At 44.0% G+C, this 18,941-nt stretch overlaps 1 protein-coding gene across 4 annotated transcripts in view; it reads left to right on the top strand.

The window, feature by feature from the left end:
• Positions 1–18,941, top strand: part of RNF44 (ring finger protein 44) — a 62,125-nt gene that overhangs the window by 1,606 nt on the left and 41,578 nt on the right. The window contains exon 1 of one of the 4 annotated variants that reach the window (XM_083488463.1): positions 66–159. The exons of 2 other annotated variants lie outside the window; for them this stretch is intronic. The gene's annotated coding sequence lies outside the window, so the exon portion shown is untranslated. Of the gene's footprint in view, positions 1–65; positions 160–18,941 lie in introns of those variants that run through there. One more of the 4 variants, XM_083488462.1, reaches the window with a different exon arrangement.

Here is an 18,941-nt window from a genome sequence, read left to right as displayed (position 1 = left end):
CAAGGCCGGCGGTGATTCGCGGGCTTCTTTCGCAATCCTCGCCGGGAGAGGCAGGCGGCTGGCCGGGGATGAGGCAGCTGGGAGGCGGAGGCTGCGGGAGGAAGCGGAGGTAACTGCAGGAGCCGCTTGCACCGGGGAGCGGCTGAATGGACGGAGCCGGTGTGTGCGTGTGAACGCGCGCGCTCTCCTTGTAACCGGGGGTGTGGAAGCGGGAGAGCCGAGCCGTAGGCAGAACCGGATCGGGAGCCCCGGGCGCTCTTACCCCGGCGATCGGGGCCTGAAGGGCGGGTCCCGCTTGCAGGGGTGATGTAGGGAGCAGTGCCTTTCCGCGGGGACTTGTTGGGGGGCGAAGAGAGGAGGGCGTTCCCCCATTCCCGGGGCGGCTTGCCTCTGGCGCTTGAGTATTGTGCAGCGTAGGCTGCTAGGGAGCCTGAGCGGCAGCAGACTCCTTTGTTCTGGGGGGACGGATCGGGACATACAGCGAGAGAATTATGGGGCTGTGTCGTCGCCTTCCCTTTCCACCTCCACCCCCCTCCGAACGCATGCATTGGCCGATTACTTAAGATCCCTGGAGATGTCCTTTGCAGATCCCCTGGCTGCAGGAGAGGCTGTTGCTTGTTGCAGCGTCTAGGCCGGGGGAGCAGCGGGAACGTCGTGGCTGCCTAGCGGAAGGGCTGTTGTGTTTAGGGAGGGCGTAGGGACCGCCTGGAGTTGCGCCGGGGCCTGGAGTGGCGGCGGAGACCTGCCTTGGTCATTTGGGCGACGGAGGAGGGGCGATTAGTCGCGCCTGGATATGGTGTTGGGCGACCCAGTAATGTCAAGCGCACTCAAGGGGCCTGTTGTGTTGGGCGTGGCATGGACCGCCACTGTGAAATTCCCACCACCACCCACTTTACCGATTTAACGCAATGCATTGCTTGGCTCCTGGCTCCAGATCTCATTGGGATCACTTAGAAGGCTTTTCAGTAAGTGTGAACTCTTGGCGTGACTACTGGGGTTGGGCAGGGGGTGGGGATCGGTGCCAGTAAAGTTTTTGTACACCACCACCCTGTATGTGTGTGTAGTAGATTGTAAAACACCGCAGGGAAGGACTCCCTTACAGACACGTCTTTCATTTATTTATACGCTGTTAGAGTGACTTATGAGGTCAGGGCTGTGCGCATTTGGTACCTTTGTCTATATTAACACTAATGAACTGATGCAATGAAGTCTCTTCTGGACTTTGAGAAACGTTTGGCTCTGCCTCCCCACCCCCTTTTCCTCTTGGATACTGGCAAACGTGCAAATGCCTTCCTTCTGTACTGCATCATATAAGATGTAGCTTTTCTTCTTAACATGAAGGCACAAATTAACAGAATCTCATACTGTACTGTATTCTATTCTTCTGGCAAAGAGCGAGAGCTGTTGCATGATGGGATTTGTAGTTCAAGGTGGTTGCTGTTGTATTTTATAGATTCCTGGTTGGCAACTGTTTTGTTTTTTTAAATGGGGGCCATATTTTCAACTGAGCAAGGGCTGAAGGGTCAGCAACATTGGCCTTGCTCACTGATTCACTAGTATACCAGGTGCTGGGCTCTTTAACCTACTATTTCTCCCAGTGAAAGCAGCAGTAATGGCTTGGCAAAGTCCTATCCTTAAATAAGTATCTCAGCTCTTCACTCCTATACTGAAGCCAAGGTAACAGGAAAATGGTACAGAGCAGCTCAGGTGCATAATCAGGAGGCTGTACCAAAATCTCTCATTTGATGTTCTTCTTGTTATTATTTTCGAATATATATAGCACTGCTCTCTGTGGCTTTTTTTAAAAAATAAACTGTGCATGCATGCATGCAAAAAAAAAAAAGGAGCAGAATGTGACTAGCAATTGCAGTCCGTCCCCCCCCCCCCCGAATAAATCACCAAGGAGTTGGTTGGCACAGAATCATACGTTGCAATTACAAAGACGGTTATCATTGCTGTGTTTTAGGAAAGAGGATCCCCTCTTGTGCTTACCCAATTCCAATTCTGTACTTTGTTCCCTGCCCCCCACCTCGTATGGTGACTTGTGTCAGGCTTTGAGAAAATATGGAAGAGATAAAAATGGGAATAGTAGAACTGTGTAAGTTTTGATATGACACAAGAAGACTAGTGGCAAGATACTAATGGAGGACTGGGCATCCTAGAATTGGGTGGCTAATCTGTGCCCCTCCATATGTTGTTGGACTGCAGCTCCCACCAGTCCAGCCATCAGGGACCAATGGTCAGGAAACTGTAGTCCAGCAACACCTGGAGGGCTGCAGGTTCCCCATCCCTGTACTAGATAGAAAGTTGAGCATGCTGTGGAAAAGCCAAAGGCATACTGGTTGAAATTCCCCTCGTGACAGTAAAGTGGTTTGTTCAATATTTCTCTGTTGTTCGGTTGTGCATCATTTGGCAGCAGTGAGTCCTTGCCATATTTTACGAAAATTTGCAGAGGAGTAGCTGGGTTAATCCATTGCAGCAAAATGAACAGAGACTCCTGAGACATCATAAAGGTTTTGATTTGTGCTTTCCCCCCAAAATGTTAAGGATTGGCTTTTCCTGTGTGCATCTCCTCTCATGCTTAGATAAATGTGTGGCTTTCACCCCCCAAATAAACACCCTCTTTAGTTTGGTAGTGTCTTAACCTATTGTGGCACCTTTGTTGGGCAATGTCTTCTGTAGGGATGGGGAATGTCTGGCTTATTAATGGCTGTGCTTTTGACATTAGTGAAAACCAGCCTTTTCTATCAAGACTTTTGGGGGGTTTGGCAAATTGGGTTTGTGGGCCACTGTGATGGTTGTTGAGTGCTTTCATTGTTTTATGTTTGCTAGCCATTCTGGTTGTTGCTGCGTGTTCGCTTTGTTTAGAAAAAGAGGCAGGATATATAAACTTTAAAATAAATAAAACAAGTTGAACAGCAAAATACTGCTATAGAGCTGGCATAGTACTATGCAAAACATGCAACAACAACAACAATATTTTTTCCAGAGAATGTTTGCCTGGCTGGGTCTCATCCTGAGTTAGTATCAGTTGTTGCACTTCTAAAGGAAAAAAAATAATAATCATATCTCTTTTGTTGGATTTTACTCTTTAATGATTGTGGTTTGACATGGTAGCATGTTATCAACAGTTTCAAGAATTTTGGCTAGGAAGTGATCTGTAAATAAGATGCTTTTGATGCTTGAACAAATATTGTGAAAAAAATTTCTTTTAAAAATAAGCAACTCTTAGATGAAATGACTGCAGAGAGGGCAGCTCTGAATCATGTGTATTAAAAAATCCTGCCTTGAAAACTAGCTGTGTGATAGAGAGGTCTTGACATAATAATGACTTTGGTCTTACTTGCACATACAAAAGGCCAAGTCTATATTTTGGGGCTTGCTTGATCTTATAAATTTCCTAAGTGACCACACACAGTGCAGAAGGTAGGCCAGCAAACAGACTTTCCACACAAACAGTACCACACAAACTGTTCTAGATTTAGCTAAGTGCATTGCAAGAAGTTTTGTCAGCATCAAGAAAATGTCAAATGCCTACACTCAGTCCTTTCCTCCCCCTCTTATCCACCCTGTGATACTAAAGATACAGATCATAAGAAAGTGCTAAAAGGTTTCCTATCTTGAGCCTATTGTTGTTTGTTTAGATCAAGAATGGGGCTTGTAACTCCCACCATCCCTGATTATATAGGTCATGCTGCCTGAGGCTGAGGCGAGTGGTAGTCTAACAATACCTGGTTTATATTAGCAAGTCCTATATCATAACTCTTCAGGGATATACATGATGTAGAATCTGTTGTTTGAAGTACTAATTCTACATTTATTTCAGTGAAAATACATGAGCAGTTAAGTTATGGCCTGGAACGTGGACCAGGAGTTGCTTGGTGTATCTGTTGGCATCTGTTGATTGATGGCCCTTCCATCTGTACCATGTTGTTGTTGTTGTTTAGTCGTGTCCGACTCTTCGTGACCCCATGGACCAGAGCACACCAGGCACTCCTGTCTTCCACTGCCTCCCACAGTTTGGTCAAACTCATGCTGGTAGCTTTGAGAACACTGTCCAACCATCTCGTCCTCTGTTGTCCCCTTCTCCTTGTGCCCTCCATCTTTCCCAACATCAGGGTCTTTTCCAGGGAGTCTTTTCTTCTCATGAGGTGGCCAAAGTATTGGAGTCTCAGCTTCAGGATCTGTCCTTCCAGTGAGCACTCAGGGCTGATTTCCTTAAGAATGGATAGGTTTGTTCTTCTTGCAGTCCATGGGACTCTCAAGAGTCTCCCCCAGCACCATAATTCAAAAGCATCAATTCTTCAGCGATCAGCCTTCTTTATGGTCCAGCTCTCACTTCCATACATCACTACTGGGAAAATCCTTACCATATTTTGTACCTGTCTGTATGGCATTCTACCTCCCTCCCACAACACCCACCACGTTCTGAATTCTTTCCCACTCACAACATACCAGGCTAAGGTAACGCCCACAAAGTATGGGGACCTTACCTGGGGAATTCATCCCCTTCTGAGGCTAGCTCTATTGCATAACACAGTGGGAATCTGTTGCCCCACGGCAACTTGGCAATTGCCTTTGCTCAGCAGAGATGCTGCTTTTTCCTGACTAGCAATCAAATGACATGAGAGCAATGTGCTGCCACTGTTCATTGCCATGGGGTAACAAACCAGCTGGTTACCCCCATATCGTGGAGCAAATGATTGGCCATGGCCCTAGATCCATCCCAGAAAGTACTGACCGTTGGCAAGCAATACCTTTATGGCTCTCTAGGTGGAGATGAGGAATAGATTTATGCTTTGCTCTCAAGTACCTTAGTGCAAATGTGCTTTACACTACTGTAACAGAGAACTTAGGAAGAAATGTTTTGTCATCTGACCCCACTGCCAGTCAAGCAAAATAGGGAAAGCAGCTGCAGCTCTGCACTTTGTCAGAGGGTGAGTGTTCTGGGTTCTGGTGGCTTTGTAGTGCTATGTGGGTAATTAGGCACATCACAATTAAAATAATAAGCCTGGGTTCATAGCAGAAGCTAAAATACAAATAGCACCCACTGCCTCTCCCTGAGCTTTATTATATGTCATCTTTGGCCGCTTGATTTCAGGATGCCGCCCATCAAAGTCGGAATCTGGACCTTCTGTTATGGTTTGCTCCTGGTTTTTAGCTTAAAAAGTAATTCTTATTTTTCTGTCTCCTTAAAAAGAAAACTTTATGCATTGAATGAAGTGGACTGCAGCCCACAGAAGTTTATACCACAATAAAGTTGTTGGTCTTTAAAAGTGTAGCAGGCCTCTCTTGGTGTCTTGTGTGTATATGTGTCTACCAGTCTTCCAAAGTTGTGGAAAGCCTTAAGGAAGCCTTTGTTGGAAGAAACAGATATGAAGTTCAGTTTTGCCGGAGAGGTTGTGGAATGGACAGGGAAAATCCAGGCATGATTTAGAACAACTGTGGGGTGACTGCTGGCACGGTAACTGAATGGGGAATGATTTGCTTCAGCCTGGTTCAAGATAGTAGGCTGCTTACCGTAGTTCCCAGGAGACACCTGATAGAATTGCCTGCAATTCTCATCTCTGTTGCCTGTCCTGATGGGAGAGGCAGTGAATGGAAAGAGCTGTGAGAACTTTACTGCACAGCCTAACAGGAGACCTCTTGGAGGAAATGCCAAACAGAGCTGAGTCTCCTGTTGCACCGGCTTGATAGGGATATTTCAGAAATGCTCCTTCTTAACAGCACAGCTGTGGCTTTTGTTGTTTTCATGATAGACTGCATCCTTTCAGTGTTGGCAGCCATATGGGCCCCTTGTATGCCACCCTCAGCCTCTACCCACAATGCGGGCTGTGGAGAGTGCTTAGTGGTTATGGCACAGGGATGGTCAACGTTTGATTCTCCTGAGGTTGTTGGACTCCAGTTCCATAATCCTTGACCACTGACCATTCGGGCTGAGGCTGATGGGAGTCCAACAATCTCTGGAGGGACCATAGCTTCTTCATCCTCTTCTGTCCCGAGAGAGACCACGTCCCTTCTGAACTTTGTCATGCACAACAAATGTGGCACAATATGGAAAGAAGCTAGCACACTTGTCATGTCAGCACTCTGCAAGGTGTTCAATATTTCAGATAGTCTGTGCAAATGCACTCAGTATTTTCTCAGGGCCTGCCTGTCTAGAAGGCTGGTTTGAACTGGCAGGTGAGTGTGCATTCATCTTGAGCTTCTCCCCTTCATTTGGCATGTGCCAGTACAGCATGTACACATCACATCCTGTACAGGATGTGCACCCAGTCCCCATGGGCCTAGCTCTCCTAAGCCTTATTTGCATGCCCACAGCAATGCTGTGTCAGTGAGTTTAAGTGCCAGGAAAACTGTCCCCTACGCTGCACTCCCTTCTTCCCCTCCTGTCCTCCCATCTAGTGCTAGTTGCTGTGTACCATGATGTCAACTTTATTGTCCCTTCTTTCCCAATAGTCAGGCACAGTTTGTTCCTTAGCTGCATTTGCTGTGCCCCTCCAGGTTTGGCTTTCCAGCAGTTTGGGAGCATGTGAAGGTAGCCAACAATAGCCTTTGTGCTCTGGCCTTATTTAAATTACCTGGGCGAAGGTGTGGTATATGCACTTGTCAAAGGAAAGTGCTTTCTCAACGGGAGTGAGGGCTAATAATACAAGTGTTTGGAGAAGCCCCTTGCTGATAGGTGTCTGACTACAAAGGATGTGGGAGAAAGAGCCTTAATATATTACGCTATTAGGTAGATCAGTCTTTTCCCACCTGGTGCTCTTTAGTTTTGGGCTACAAGTCTCATCAGCCTCTGTCACCTGTGGCCAGTGGTCCAGGATTATGGGAGTTGTAGTACAAAATATCTGAAGGACACCAGGTCTGGGAAGGCTGGTTAAACTTAATTTATTTGCTACATTTGTATCCCACTGTTCCTATGAGAAGAGCAGACTAGTATTGTAGCTTCTGAGCAACTGTATTGATAGCCCATGTTGGCGTTGGGTTACAGATGGCCTGGCTATGCCGTATTTTTTGCTCTATAAGACTCACTTTTTCTCCTCCTAAAAAGTAAGGGGAAATGTGTGTGTGTCTTATGGAGCGAATGCAGGCTGCGCAGCTATCCCATAAGCCAGAACAACAAGAGGGATCGCTGCGCAGCGAAAGCAGTGATCCCTCTTGTTGTTCTGGCTTCTGAGATTCAGAATTTTTTTCCTCTTGTTTTCCTCCTCCAAAAACTAGGTGCGTCTTATAGTCTGATGTGTCTTATAGAGCGAAAAATACGGTAACTTATACATGAGATGGGGCTTGGAGGGGAGTGAGCCTTTGGCTTATATACCCACTCCACTGTGCACAAACCTTGGCATATGAACTTGAGTTCATGTGAGCAGACCATACTCATATGATCCCTCCAGCCACCTACAGAAAAGTGATGGGGTGTGGCATATTTAGAGTTCACATTTAAATATTCCAGATGCAATTGGAGGAAGTGTCTGGATTCACGGTTCACCCCCATGCACCATTCCATGTATAGCTTATGACCCCATTCATCATTCATCAATTACAGCATTTGCCAACCTGGTGCTCTCCAAATGTTTTGGAATCCCAACTTGCTTTAGCCCCAGCCAGCATGGCTGTAGTCCATAACATCTGGCGGGCATTAGGTTGTCAGTGGCTGATCTGGGGAGGGGGTTAGAGCACAACTTGCTTTAGCCGAAGAGGTGGTGGTGGTGGTGGAGCTTGTTGCTTTGGTATTCCCCACCCCTTTAATGCTGAAGTCTGATAAAAAGATAAATGGCACAGTCTCCCCTTTCATTGGGCACTAAATCTGGCTTGTAAAAAACGGCGGTAGAAGTGACGCTCCCTTCAGCAGCTGCTGCTGAACGACATGGTTTATGGCTCCCATTTTCAGGCAACGTGTAATAACAAACAAGAGCAGGGGAGGGGAGGAGGATCTGAGGCTTGTGCAGGGGCAATGCTTGCTCCTTGAAGAAGAAGAAGAAGAAGAAGAAGAAGAAGAGTTTGGATTTGATATGAGGCTGCCTTGTTCCCTTTGCCTGTGACAGATGCTGCCCCACTGCAGGGAATTGATTGGGAAGTAAAGCCCAAAGCCTTGCTAACGAGAGAGGAGGGTGCAGTGCAGGATGAGACAGTGGATTTCTTGGTATTAAGTGGAAGGGAGTTTTTAAGAGAGATTCGATTAGCCCCGTTTTATGAACCCGTTGGAAGAGCGATGAGTGTGGGATGGTTAAAGAAGCCTAGAAACGTGGATGGTTGCTGTTGAGATGTGCTGGCTACCGTGAGCCCATGTGCTTGGCAAATAACACCAGCAGATGCCACCCTGTTTGCACTGGGCCTTGACTAATGAAAGGCAGTTTTCTTATTTCCTTAGTTATTCTGACACATCCCACTGCTTTGCTGGAATAAGAACTACTTGGCATAGGCAGGATCCTCTATTAAACTAGTGAACTGCAAGAGTTCCAGGATAAATGTTTACACTTTTCTCCTTTTTAAATGTGAAGGCTGTGTGCACTTAAAAAAATAATAATTATGTGGCAAGGTTTCCCAGATTTCATGTAGAAAAAGCCCAAACCCTGCAAGCTGCATAAGGAAAATAATATTGAGCGCATTTACATTATATTTTGTTTAATTTGTCCCATTTCTCCTGTTCATGGGAGACTGAAGAGGCATGCAGAAATGTCAAGTTAGAACTTACCCAAACCTCCAGGAGAATGCTTTGAAGCTGCCCAATGCTTATGGGACCCCCTCCCCTCACTTCCTTATTTGTAATTGTCATCTGTAGTCATCACACAATTAATGCAAGTTGTGCAAGAACATTTTTGATTGGAGCAAATCACTGTCAGTCTTGAAGAGCTTAGTCTCCCAGTCATGGGGATACATGATAATAGGGTTCAGGGGCATATAAACTTTCCTTGCTTGTTACATTTACTGATTAAGATGTGTTTTGAACAGGGAACTAGCAATCAACTTCTCAATTGTTCTTACGCTAGGTTTTCCCACCTCCTTTTCAAATCTATCCTTGCCGTCCCCAAGGTTTGTCTTTTGACTTACCTATTTTTTAAAAAGCTGGAATTTTGTGCTCTGTATCACATAGGTTTCCCTGTGCCTGCACAGAATTTATGCAGCCCAACTTGGGGTACCTCTTCTGTATTCCTTTAAGGACTCTGCTTGCCACAAAGCATCTAGGTTATCTATTGGAAGGTCCTTCTGATGTAACACCTGAGGATTGGTTTTCCTTTTATAGTCCCCACACTATGTAGTGACTTGCTAAGTCTTCAAGCGTTTCCAAGCACAATTCAAAGACCTTTAAAGCCCTAAATGGCCTTGGTCCAGTAAACCTGAAGGAGCGTCTCCACCCCCATTGTTCTACCCGGACACTGAGGTCCAGCGCCGAGGGCCTTCTGGCGGTTCCCTCACTGCCAGAAGCCAGGTTACAGGGAACCAGGCAGAGGGCCTTCTTGATAGTGGCACCCACCTTGTGCAACGCCCTCCCACCAGATGTCAAAGAGAACAACAACTACCAGACTTTTAGAAGACATCTGAAGGCAGCCCTGTTTAGGAAAGCTTTTAATGTTTGATGGATTACTGTCTTTTAATATTTTGTTGGAAGCTGCCCAGAGTGCCTGGGGAAGCCCAGCCAGATGGGTGGGGTATAAATAATAAATGATTATTATTATTTGTTTGTTTGTTTATTATCAAGCAATAAAATGCATTGGATAAATGTTGACTTGCATGACACATAGGAACAGGAGGAGGAGACCTCCATGTTTGAGGGCAAAAACACCACCTGCATTTAATTAGGATCTATAAAATATTTTTGACCATGGAGAGGTTCTGGTATAAATTGTTTTTTTTTGCTGAAGTAAGGGAGAGATTGGGCTGAACATTTCCTCTGTGAACTCAGAGCTTAAATACAATCCATGTTAGATCAGAGAATTCTTAAGAAATGCTGATGGAATCCAAGCAGTCTAATCCTTTTGCTAAACTGGCCTTATACCTGGGTCATGGGAAGTGGCACATGTCTGCAGCAGCAGATGGTCTCCTAAGGAGGTTGTGTTCAGGGAAAGTAGGAATCGAGTGACTTCTGTTTCTAGCTTCTGAGGAAACTGAGATGCATATTCTTGCTTTACACAGTGTTTGTATAATTGCTATGGGAAGAGGGGAGTCTGCTCAGTTCGTTAACAGTGGATTCCTGAAAACTGATATATATTAGGATGCTGGATAGCTCAGTTGGCCAGAGAATGGTGCTAATAACTCCAAGGTTGTAGGTTCAATCCCTGTATGGGACAGTTGCATATTCCTGCATTGCAGGGGGTTAGACTAGATCAGGCATGGCCAAACTTGGCTCTCCAGATGTTCTGGGACTACAATTCTCATCATCCCTGACCACTGGTCCTGTTAGCTAGGGATGATGGGAGTTGTAGTCCCAAAATATCTGGAGTGCCAAGTTTGGCCATGCCTGGACTCGATGATCCTTAGGGTCCCTTCCAACTCTACAATTCTTTGATTGGCATGGAAGATGGATCTGGTTTCCTTTGGTGGATCAGCTAGTGCCTGATTGCCAGGATGCTTGCAAAGAATGCTAGTCTAGGTAGACCTTGATTTGATCTAGCAAGGCACTTCTTATCCTCTTAAGAAAAATCTGCTTGTCTGGCACTCTGGGTTTGGTGGGTTTTTTGAGGGCGTATTGTGCAACAATAGTGCTTTAACTGTAGGTTTATACTAGACTGTCCATACATTGTTCAACTTTATTCTGTGATGTTTCCCTAATGTTACACATTATTGGCATCTGGAAGGGGAACACTTATTGAGCTATAGTGCTATAGAGAGTGGGTGGATAACCTCTCTCCACCCCCCAAAAGCCACCCAACCCTGAAACATCTGTGGTATGAAAAATTATAGGAATTCAGCAGGAAGCTTTCCATTTTGGAAACTAAGCAGTATGATCACCCCAAAACTTCTGCGGACACAAAAAGTACTGAATTTGGGACCAAGTTTAAACCACACCAATACTGTGATGAGCCCAAAAAACATGAATGTGGCATAAAAGGACATAAGGAGAGTTCCCATTGCTGTGTGTAGACTAGTTGTGTTTTTTGTTAAGAGTATATACTCTAGCTTTGTAAACTGATTGCTGTATGCAATTTTCTGGGGTTATTTTATTTATTTATTTATTTATTTATTTATTTATTTATTTATTTATTTATTTGTGTTGTTGTTGTTGTTGTTATATCCCAACCATTCTCCCAAAGGAATCCAAACTATTCCAGTACAGATGAAGACTGGGGAAGATCTTGGCTTAAAAGATTTGTTGCAAGAGGAAGGTCTTCAGTGGGCACTAGAAAAAGGCAACAGAGATTGTAATTGTATCATATTCCTCAAGGGGAGGGAAGTCCAAAGGGAAGGTGCCACAAAAAGAAAGGCATAATAATCCTATATTATGCAGAATGGACCTCTTGATAAGATGGTATCTGCAGGAGGCTCCTGCTTGCAGAGCGCAGTGATCTATTGGGCACACAAGTGGTGAGATGATCTTTCAGGTATCTTGGTCCTAGGCTGTGTAGGGCTTTGTACATCAAAACCAACACCTTGAACTTGACCCAGAAGCTAATTAGCAGCCTGTGCAAATCTTTCAAGAGTTGGGTAATATGGTGACAACCTCTTGTGAACAGTCAAGCTGCTGCATTTTGTACCAGCTGCAGCTTCTGGACCAACCTCAAAGGCTGCCCCACACACAGTGCATTGCAGTAATCCAGCCAGGAGGTTATCAGTGCATGGATGACAGTGGTAGGCTGCCATGGTCCAGAAATGGCCATAGCTGTTTTATCAATCAAAGGTGATAAAAGGCACTCCTAGTTACTGAGGTCAGCTTGACCTCTAGAAGAAAAGGTGGATTTGGGAGCACCCAGAAACCTGCTCTTTCAGGAAAGAGCAAGACCCCATCCAAAATGTGCATTTTGCCCAGTTATCACATCACCAGGATCCAGACTATCTGAAGTTTGCTGTCTGTCTTTTGTTATTTAATGCCTTAGTTGTTAATAGCTGATTTTGTACTTTAGTGTTTTTCAGGCTTTTGTATTTAATCTAGATATATCATAGTCTTTGTTTTGTAAGCTACTTAGAATACACTTTTGTACAATAGCATGAATGAAATAATAAGTCTGTTTAACAGTCATGTTTAAGCATATTGGGGTACAAAAGTGAGTTTGGTTCTTTTTTGTGATAGGTGAAAAGGTGTCTGCAAAAAAAACGAAGGTGTTACAGCTCCTTCACAGATGATAATGACTGAAAGCTTTTCCTATGAATAGCTTTGTGAGCTGGCTGTTGGTACTGAAGCATTTTCTTATGTCCTTATGTACTGGCATTTACATATTTAGAAATAGTCTCAATGTTGTTACTTCTGTAGTTCATACACCTTGGTATCACCTCCATCTGTGGCAGGTACTGCCCCTAGCATTGCAATTCTTTCCATACTCTGACTTGAGGTCTCAAACTGGCCAGGTGACAACCTTGCTTAGGTCTGACAGTAGTGAACGTCAAGTGGGTCTCACCCTTTCTGTAGTTAAGCGCTAGCTTTTAGGGACAATCTTTTTCAAGTTGCTCAGAGGGAACGGGCCATATCTCTGTAATTATTGTTATTTAGGTAAAAATCCATGATACCCACTTTTGCTGCGTGGTGTGCTGTTAACATTGCTGTCCCTAATATTTATATTTTCAAAAGTATTTATATACTGCCAACACATACAAAATATCATGGTGGTGTACAATAAAACACAGTGGGAAACGCTGTAAAATGGGCATTAAAATGACTGGCTACTGAAAAAAATGTAAACAGCTGCATGAGCCTGTTGGCATAACAAAGGTCTTCAGGAGAATCCTCAGCAAGCGGTGACACTGAGTCTAGGCAAGCTTTGGACTTGCATACTCTTCCTTTTGCCATGAGGATAAGTTCAGAAACTTGTACTTCCCATTTAGATTCTCCAGAGCTTGCAGTGTCATCTTAACATGGCAAAGTTGGTTAATCTTACCCAGGGGTCAGCAAACTTTTTCAGCAGGGGGCTGGTCCACTGTCCCTCAGACCATGTGGTGGGCCAGACTATATGGGGGGGGGGGATGAACAAATCTCTATGCCCCACAAATAACGCAGAGATGCATTTTAAATAAAAGCACACCTTCTACTCATGTAAAAACACCAGGCAGGCTCCACAAATAACCCAGAGATGCATTTGAAATAAAATGACACATTCTACTCATGTAAAAACACGCTGATTCCTGGACTGTCCACGGACCTGATTTAGAAGGCAATTGGGCTGGATCCGGCTCCCGGGCCTTAGTTTGCCTATCCACGCTCTTACCTATGAAGTAAGCCAATGTCAATCCATAGTTTAAGAAGCAGGCTTTTTCCAACTGACAGCAGTTAAGATTGACCATAGTTGAAGATTTGGACCTAAATCCAAACTCTGGTTTGAAACAGGCTTCTGAACCCTTTGTGACCCTACTGAAGGAAGAGAGAGTTTTAATGTTACATCATGGTTTAGTGCCAAGGCTGAACTATGAACTATATTCATAGTTGAGCCCATTTTATGTGGAATGTGGCCACCTGTTTCCTTGTTATCAGTGTATGTTCTAGGAGAACATTTCTAAAAATAAAACAAAGCAAATCTGTGGGAACTCTCCTCACAAGCCATTCACTGTTGTGGTTATCAAAACATATCAAACAAATGGAAATACTTTCTACAAAACCAACAAACCACATGAGTGGTGTTGGAGATGAAATGCTCATGATGTTAATTAGCTATTATAACCAGGAACTTACTGCATTAATTTTTTTTTGTTTAAGTATCTCCGTGCATCTTCTTGTGTGTAGGATGCAAGCCACTTTCCTTAGCCAAGGCTTGCATTAGTAAGATATGGGCAGTAACGCTGGCCTTTTTCACCCAGCTGCTCCAAGTATTAATACAATGATGTGAAACAGTTTAAATTCTTATGAAAAGTGCTATATACATTTTAAGTAGTAGTGGTTGTCTTCTTCCAAAGCTCACAAAGTAGAAGGGTACATGCTGTCTACATGTTCTAGTGAAATTAGGTTGTTCTTAAGAAGCTGACAGAAGCTGACATCTAATATGTTCCTAAGTCTTCTTTCTCTTCCTCTTCTCCAAATCATGCAAAGTAATACATTAATCGCCCTTTTTAAAAGTATATCTTGCATTTTCAGGTTATCTTTCCTGTTGGGAGACAACTGCGGCTTCTATGTTTTGTTGAATTTTTGAAGTCACTCAATTGCATAACATTTAAATAACTCCCTCCCCTAACAGATCTTGCCTATTCATCCTATGGGGAGTGCAGCAAGGATAAAAATAGAGATTGTGGGAGATCTCTCGTCCTCTCCATATTTCTTAATGGTCATGGGGGGAAATTTGATCATATTGTATGGCAGTTTTAAGGGGGGGGGCAACACCCCTTTTGGAGATTCCTGGTTGTCTTGAGTGCACACAATGGAAGTAGAGCATGTAGGATATATGCCTAAGATTCTGCTTCAACCCTGCTTGCAACACTGTTGTATTTCTCACAGAGGTGCTAGACCTGTCTGGTATGTACCATTTCAGACTTCTAGTTGTGAGCTGCCTAGATGAGAGAGACATCTTCCCGATACCAAATTTTCCATATGCAGGGAGCTTCCCAGACCCCAATAGCCAATTTACCCATGTAAGCTCCAACCTGCTGTCTGAAGTTGACCACCTTTGTAACAACTAGGTGTAGGTTTCTTAGATTTGACTTCCCTTCTTGTTTTGCTAAGAAGAATCCTTTTTGGTTGAACAAAATGAATGTCTTAGTTGCTAAGACACCTCAACGCCACATTTGTTTTCTCAAAGGCAACCCCCCCTCCTCCTATTTTTACAGATTCTGATGGCAGCATTGCTCCTGCAACAAAGAGAGAATTCATATGGATGTGTGCCTAGTTTATTCTAAAGGAAGGCACGGGGAAGCTCAGGCACAGGGACTGAATGTGGCCCTCCAGGGATCTCTCTCTGCCCCCACCCCATACCCTTCTCCAGCCCTGCTCTACATCCTTCTTGAATGCTTTTGCCTGGTTGGAATGTGTCCTTGAACTCTTGATCCCTCTTGCTTGCCTGGATGAAAGACTGAAGTACCGTATGTATAGAGACTTCTGGTTCTTATGTGGCTGCAGTGTCGCCTACTGTACAAAGGCACTGCTTCCACTGTTCTGTCTGCTGTTGTCCCTGGTCTTATCCACGCAAGGAAATGCACCCCTTGAGCTGAATATGGTCCCACAGCCCTGTTGGCTTTAAAACCCAACACTGTCGCTGCCCTTTGGTACTTGTGGCATAGACTTAGCCTTGCTTTGAAAAAATGAGGAGGCGATGGCATAGACTCTGGCTCCTGGGCAGCAGAAGGGGATTAGTGAGGGCAAGCTTAAATTGTTTACAGCCTGCTGTTTGAATAGTGGGAGGTTGCTAGACCGTCTGTACTAGAAGCAGCAGTGCTGGTGGCTGCCTGACACAGCTGGAGTCAGCCCAAGACATTTTGATACCTGAGGCAGAAAATCCCAAACGGCATGTCTCATGGTGATAAAAATGCAGTAAATTAAGAGCTGTAGCCAACCAAGTTCCATTTGCAGGATGTCCTTGTGTGAATGGGACAGTTTTGTTGGCTGCGAACCAGAGGAATTGACAATTTGCTGCCCTCCCCTTTTGTTATAACTCCCAAATATTCTGCCTGAGTTGGGCTGTCTCACCCTGGCTAATGGTGGCAATGGTCCTTACCACAGGCTTTTTTTCACCCCTCTCCCCCACATTCCCCCAGTAAATTTGGGGATAAAAGTGGGGAGGGTTCCCAGACAGGCAAGAAACGATGTACACATGAATGGCCCAAGGCATATTTTACCAGATCATACTTGTTTATTTGAAAATGCTAAAAGAACACTGAAAACTCCTCTACGCTTATAAATCTTGCTGCATACCAGCATTCACATTTAATTAAGAGGAAATTAATGAGGGGGAAATTACCACAAACTCTGAAACACATCCATGACCTCTTGTCGTCTGGCTTCTTCCTTCTTGGGCCCCTTCGCACAGTTACATAAAAAGATGTGGTAGGGTTAGGAACTTTTCAAAAACGAGTTCAAACTGCCACTTGTTAAGTAAGTCAGAATGCTCTATTGCTGGGTGGAAAATTTTGAGGGCCAAGCTAGGCATTACACTGGATATGTGGCAGCATTTAATGTGCCTGGTTTTTGTCCTTTTAATATTAGATAAATGGCTCTGATCAGAGCTGGAAGACTGTGAGGTACAAGGAGGAGAGCTAAACACTTCATCTCCCAGGGCTGAGACCCTGAAGCTGCTCTTGGCCCTGGGTGTGAGCTTTCTCATGGGTATCTTCCTCACTGTATAATGGGATGAGTTTCAGTGGCACCTGATGGGGGCAGAGTTAAAGACTTTCCTATCCTTGCATTGCAGTCCCAGTCCTGATGGACATCCCCACCCTGTGACCGCTCTACAAATACAGTGGTACCTCGGGTTACATACGCTTCAGGTTACATATGCTTCAGGTTACAGACTCTGCTAACCCAGAAATAGTGCTTCAGGTTAAGAACTTTGCTTCAGGATAAGAACAGAAATTGTGCTCCGGCGGCAGCGGGAGGCCCCATTAGCTAAAGTGGTGCTTCAGGTTAAGAATAGTTTCAGGTTAAGAACGGACCTCCAGAACGAATTAAGCACTTAACCCGAGGTACCACTGTAATTAAAAGCAGATCTACACACATTTAACATTGTGACTGGTTTCTCCGTGAGATGCACCATTATAAAAAAGCCATAGAGGTAACTTGGCAGAAGTACTCAATGCTGACCAGCGTGACTTCCAAAATACATGCAGAGATTTTGTGTGTGTGTGTGTGTGTGTGTGTGTGTGAGAGAGAGAGAGAGAGAGAGGGGGGGGGAGATTGCAGGCCTATTGTGCGTCTAGTATAATATAATGGGTTTTTGTTCAGAGTACACCCATTAAAATGAACGAACATGAATAAGTTAAGTTCATTAATTTCAATAGCTCTACTCCAAGTAAAACATAGTGGAATAGCACCCAATGTATCACAGTTATGTTTTATCCTGACACTAACCATTTTATGCCAACATACAGCTTTTTAAAAGCCTTTTTACCCTGAGCACTTTATAATTTCTTATGTTCTCATATTAACATATTTGCTCAATGCAAAACATGGTTTTCCATCTTCTGACCATAGGAAAGTGTATAATACATAAAACACATCACTTATTTTTGTTCTTGATTTGGGGGACCCTTACAACAGCAACAAGCTTTCTGCTGTACAAAGTTTTTCAATATATAATTATGTAGGATTTCTCACTGCAGAAAACTTGCACCATTAGATTGGCTTGCAAAGTGAGATCATACCATATTGATTGATGTTTCGTAAGCTGTTCGGCTTGTTCTTAAAAGTAACCAGTAGGGACTAGGCTTGCAATGCTGTGCATAGTTTCTTAGTGTTCAGTCTCCTTGAACACCTTAGTAAATATTCAAGTTGTCCCAGATTGTGATGAATAATGCTAGTGTCAAGAATGCAAGCATCCTATCTTGGAGCTGCTTTGTACAATGTGGCAGCAAATGTGTATTTGCTACCCTGTACGTGCATGCCATGCAGATACAGTGGTACCTTGGGTTACAAACACCTCGGGATACACACTTTGGGTTACAGACTCTGCTAACCCAGAAGTAGTACCTCAGGATAACAACTTTGCCCCAGGATGAGAACAGAAATCGTGCAGCGGTGACAGTGGGAGGCCCCATTAGCTAAAGTGGTACCTCAGGTTAAGAACGGACCTCCGGAATGAATTAAGTACGTAACCAGAAGTACCACTGTATGTATATTGTCACGTATTTGCATTACATGTCTAGAAGTTCCATTGGTTGTTGCTTCCCCCCCCCCCCGTTTAAAGTAACCTAATGCTGTTTTGCCACCCTTCCCCAACCTTTTCAACTTTTCTCCTGCATTATATATGTTAGTTCTACTGCCCTAGAGAAGTGGGTGTAATACTAAGAGCAAATGAAAAGCACTGTCAAGTCACCCTTGTAAACCTGATTTCTCAAATAAGAGGGCTTTAAAAAACACACCCTCTGCTCAAATTTTATTAAGCCAAATCCCATGTGTTTACTGAAAAATAAGCGAAGTTAGTGAGCTTACTCTCAAGTATGCAAATATGTGTGCTGCCTACCAAGTATGCTTGCAAAGTGGTTGCTTTCCTTTCAGCAGCAAATAAAATCTGGGGTGCTCCTTTCTACTATTTCTCATGCAAAAGAGGAGCATCCTGCTGGGGTGCTTGTAGGCAACAATCACTGGGTGATATCTAAGTAGTACTCATCAATCAGCAGACCTACTCTTAGGTGTAACAACTGCTGGATGTCACCCACTGTGTAGTGTACCCATGTAGTGTATCAGCACTGTCAATATGATTTTTTTTCACCACATATCACATCTCTTTTAACAGCACTGTGCTTATTTTGCATCAACCCTTGTTCTGATTGAAGTACCACTATCAATATTTCTTGCAGTTCATCTCCTCCTGACCCCGCTGCTTAATTCTTCCTCCTTACAAGCATGTGGGCATATACCTGCAACTGAGGATTACACATTATGCATAATATGTCAATTTCAGCTCACAAATTGTTATGCCATGACATTTTCTTAGAAGTCTTTATGGAGCCATAAAAATATTTGCTGCTTTTGCTGCAGCAAACTAACATGACTACCCCTCTGAGAATTGTTTCAGCTCTAATGCTGGAGTGCACCCTCTTGTCCCCAGACATGTATTGTATTGTATTGTATTGTATTGTATTGTATTGTATTGTATTGTATTGTATTGTATTGTATTGTATTGTATTGTATTGTATTGTATTGTATTGTATTGTAT

Source organism: Podarcis liolepis, assembly GCF_965112155.1.
Source record: "Podarcis liolepis genome assembly, chromosome: 2".
NCBI classification, from domain to species: domain Eukaryota; kingdom Metazoa; phylum Chordata; class Lepidosauria; order Squamata; family Lacertidae; genus Podarcis; species Podarcis liolepis.
Note: the sequence above shows the minus strand (reverse complement) of the source record. Positions and strands in the feature narration are given on the sequence as shown.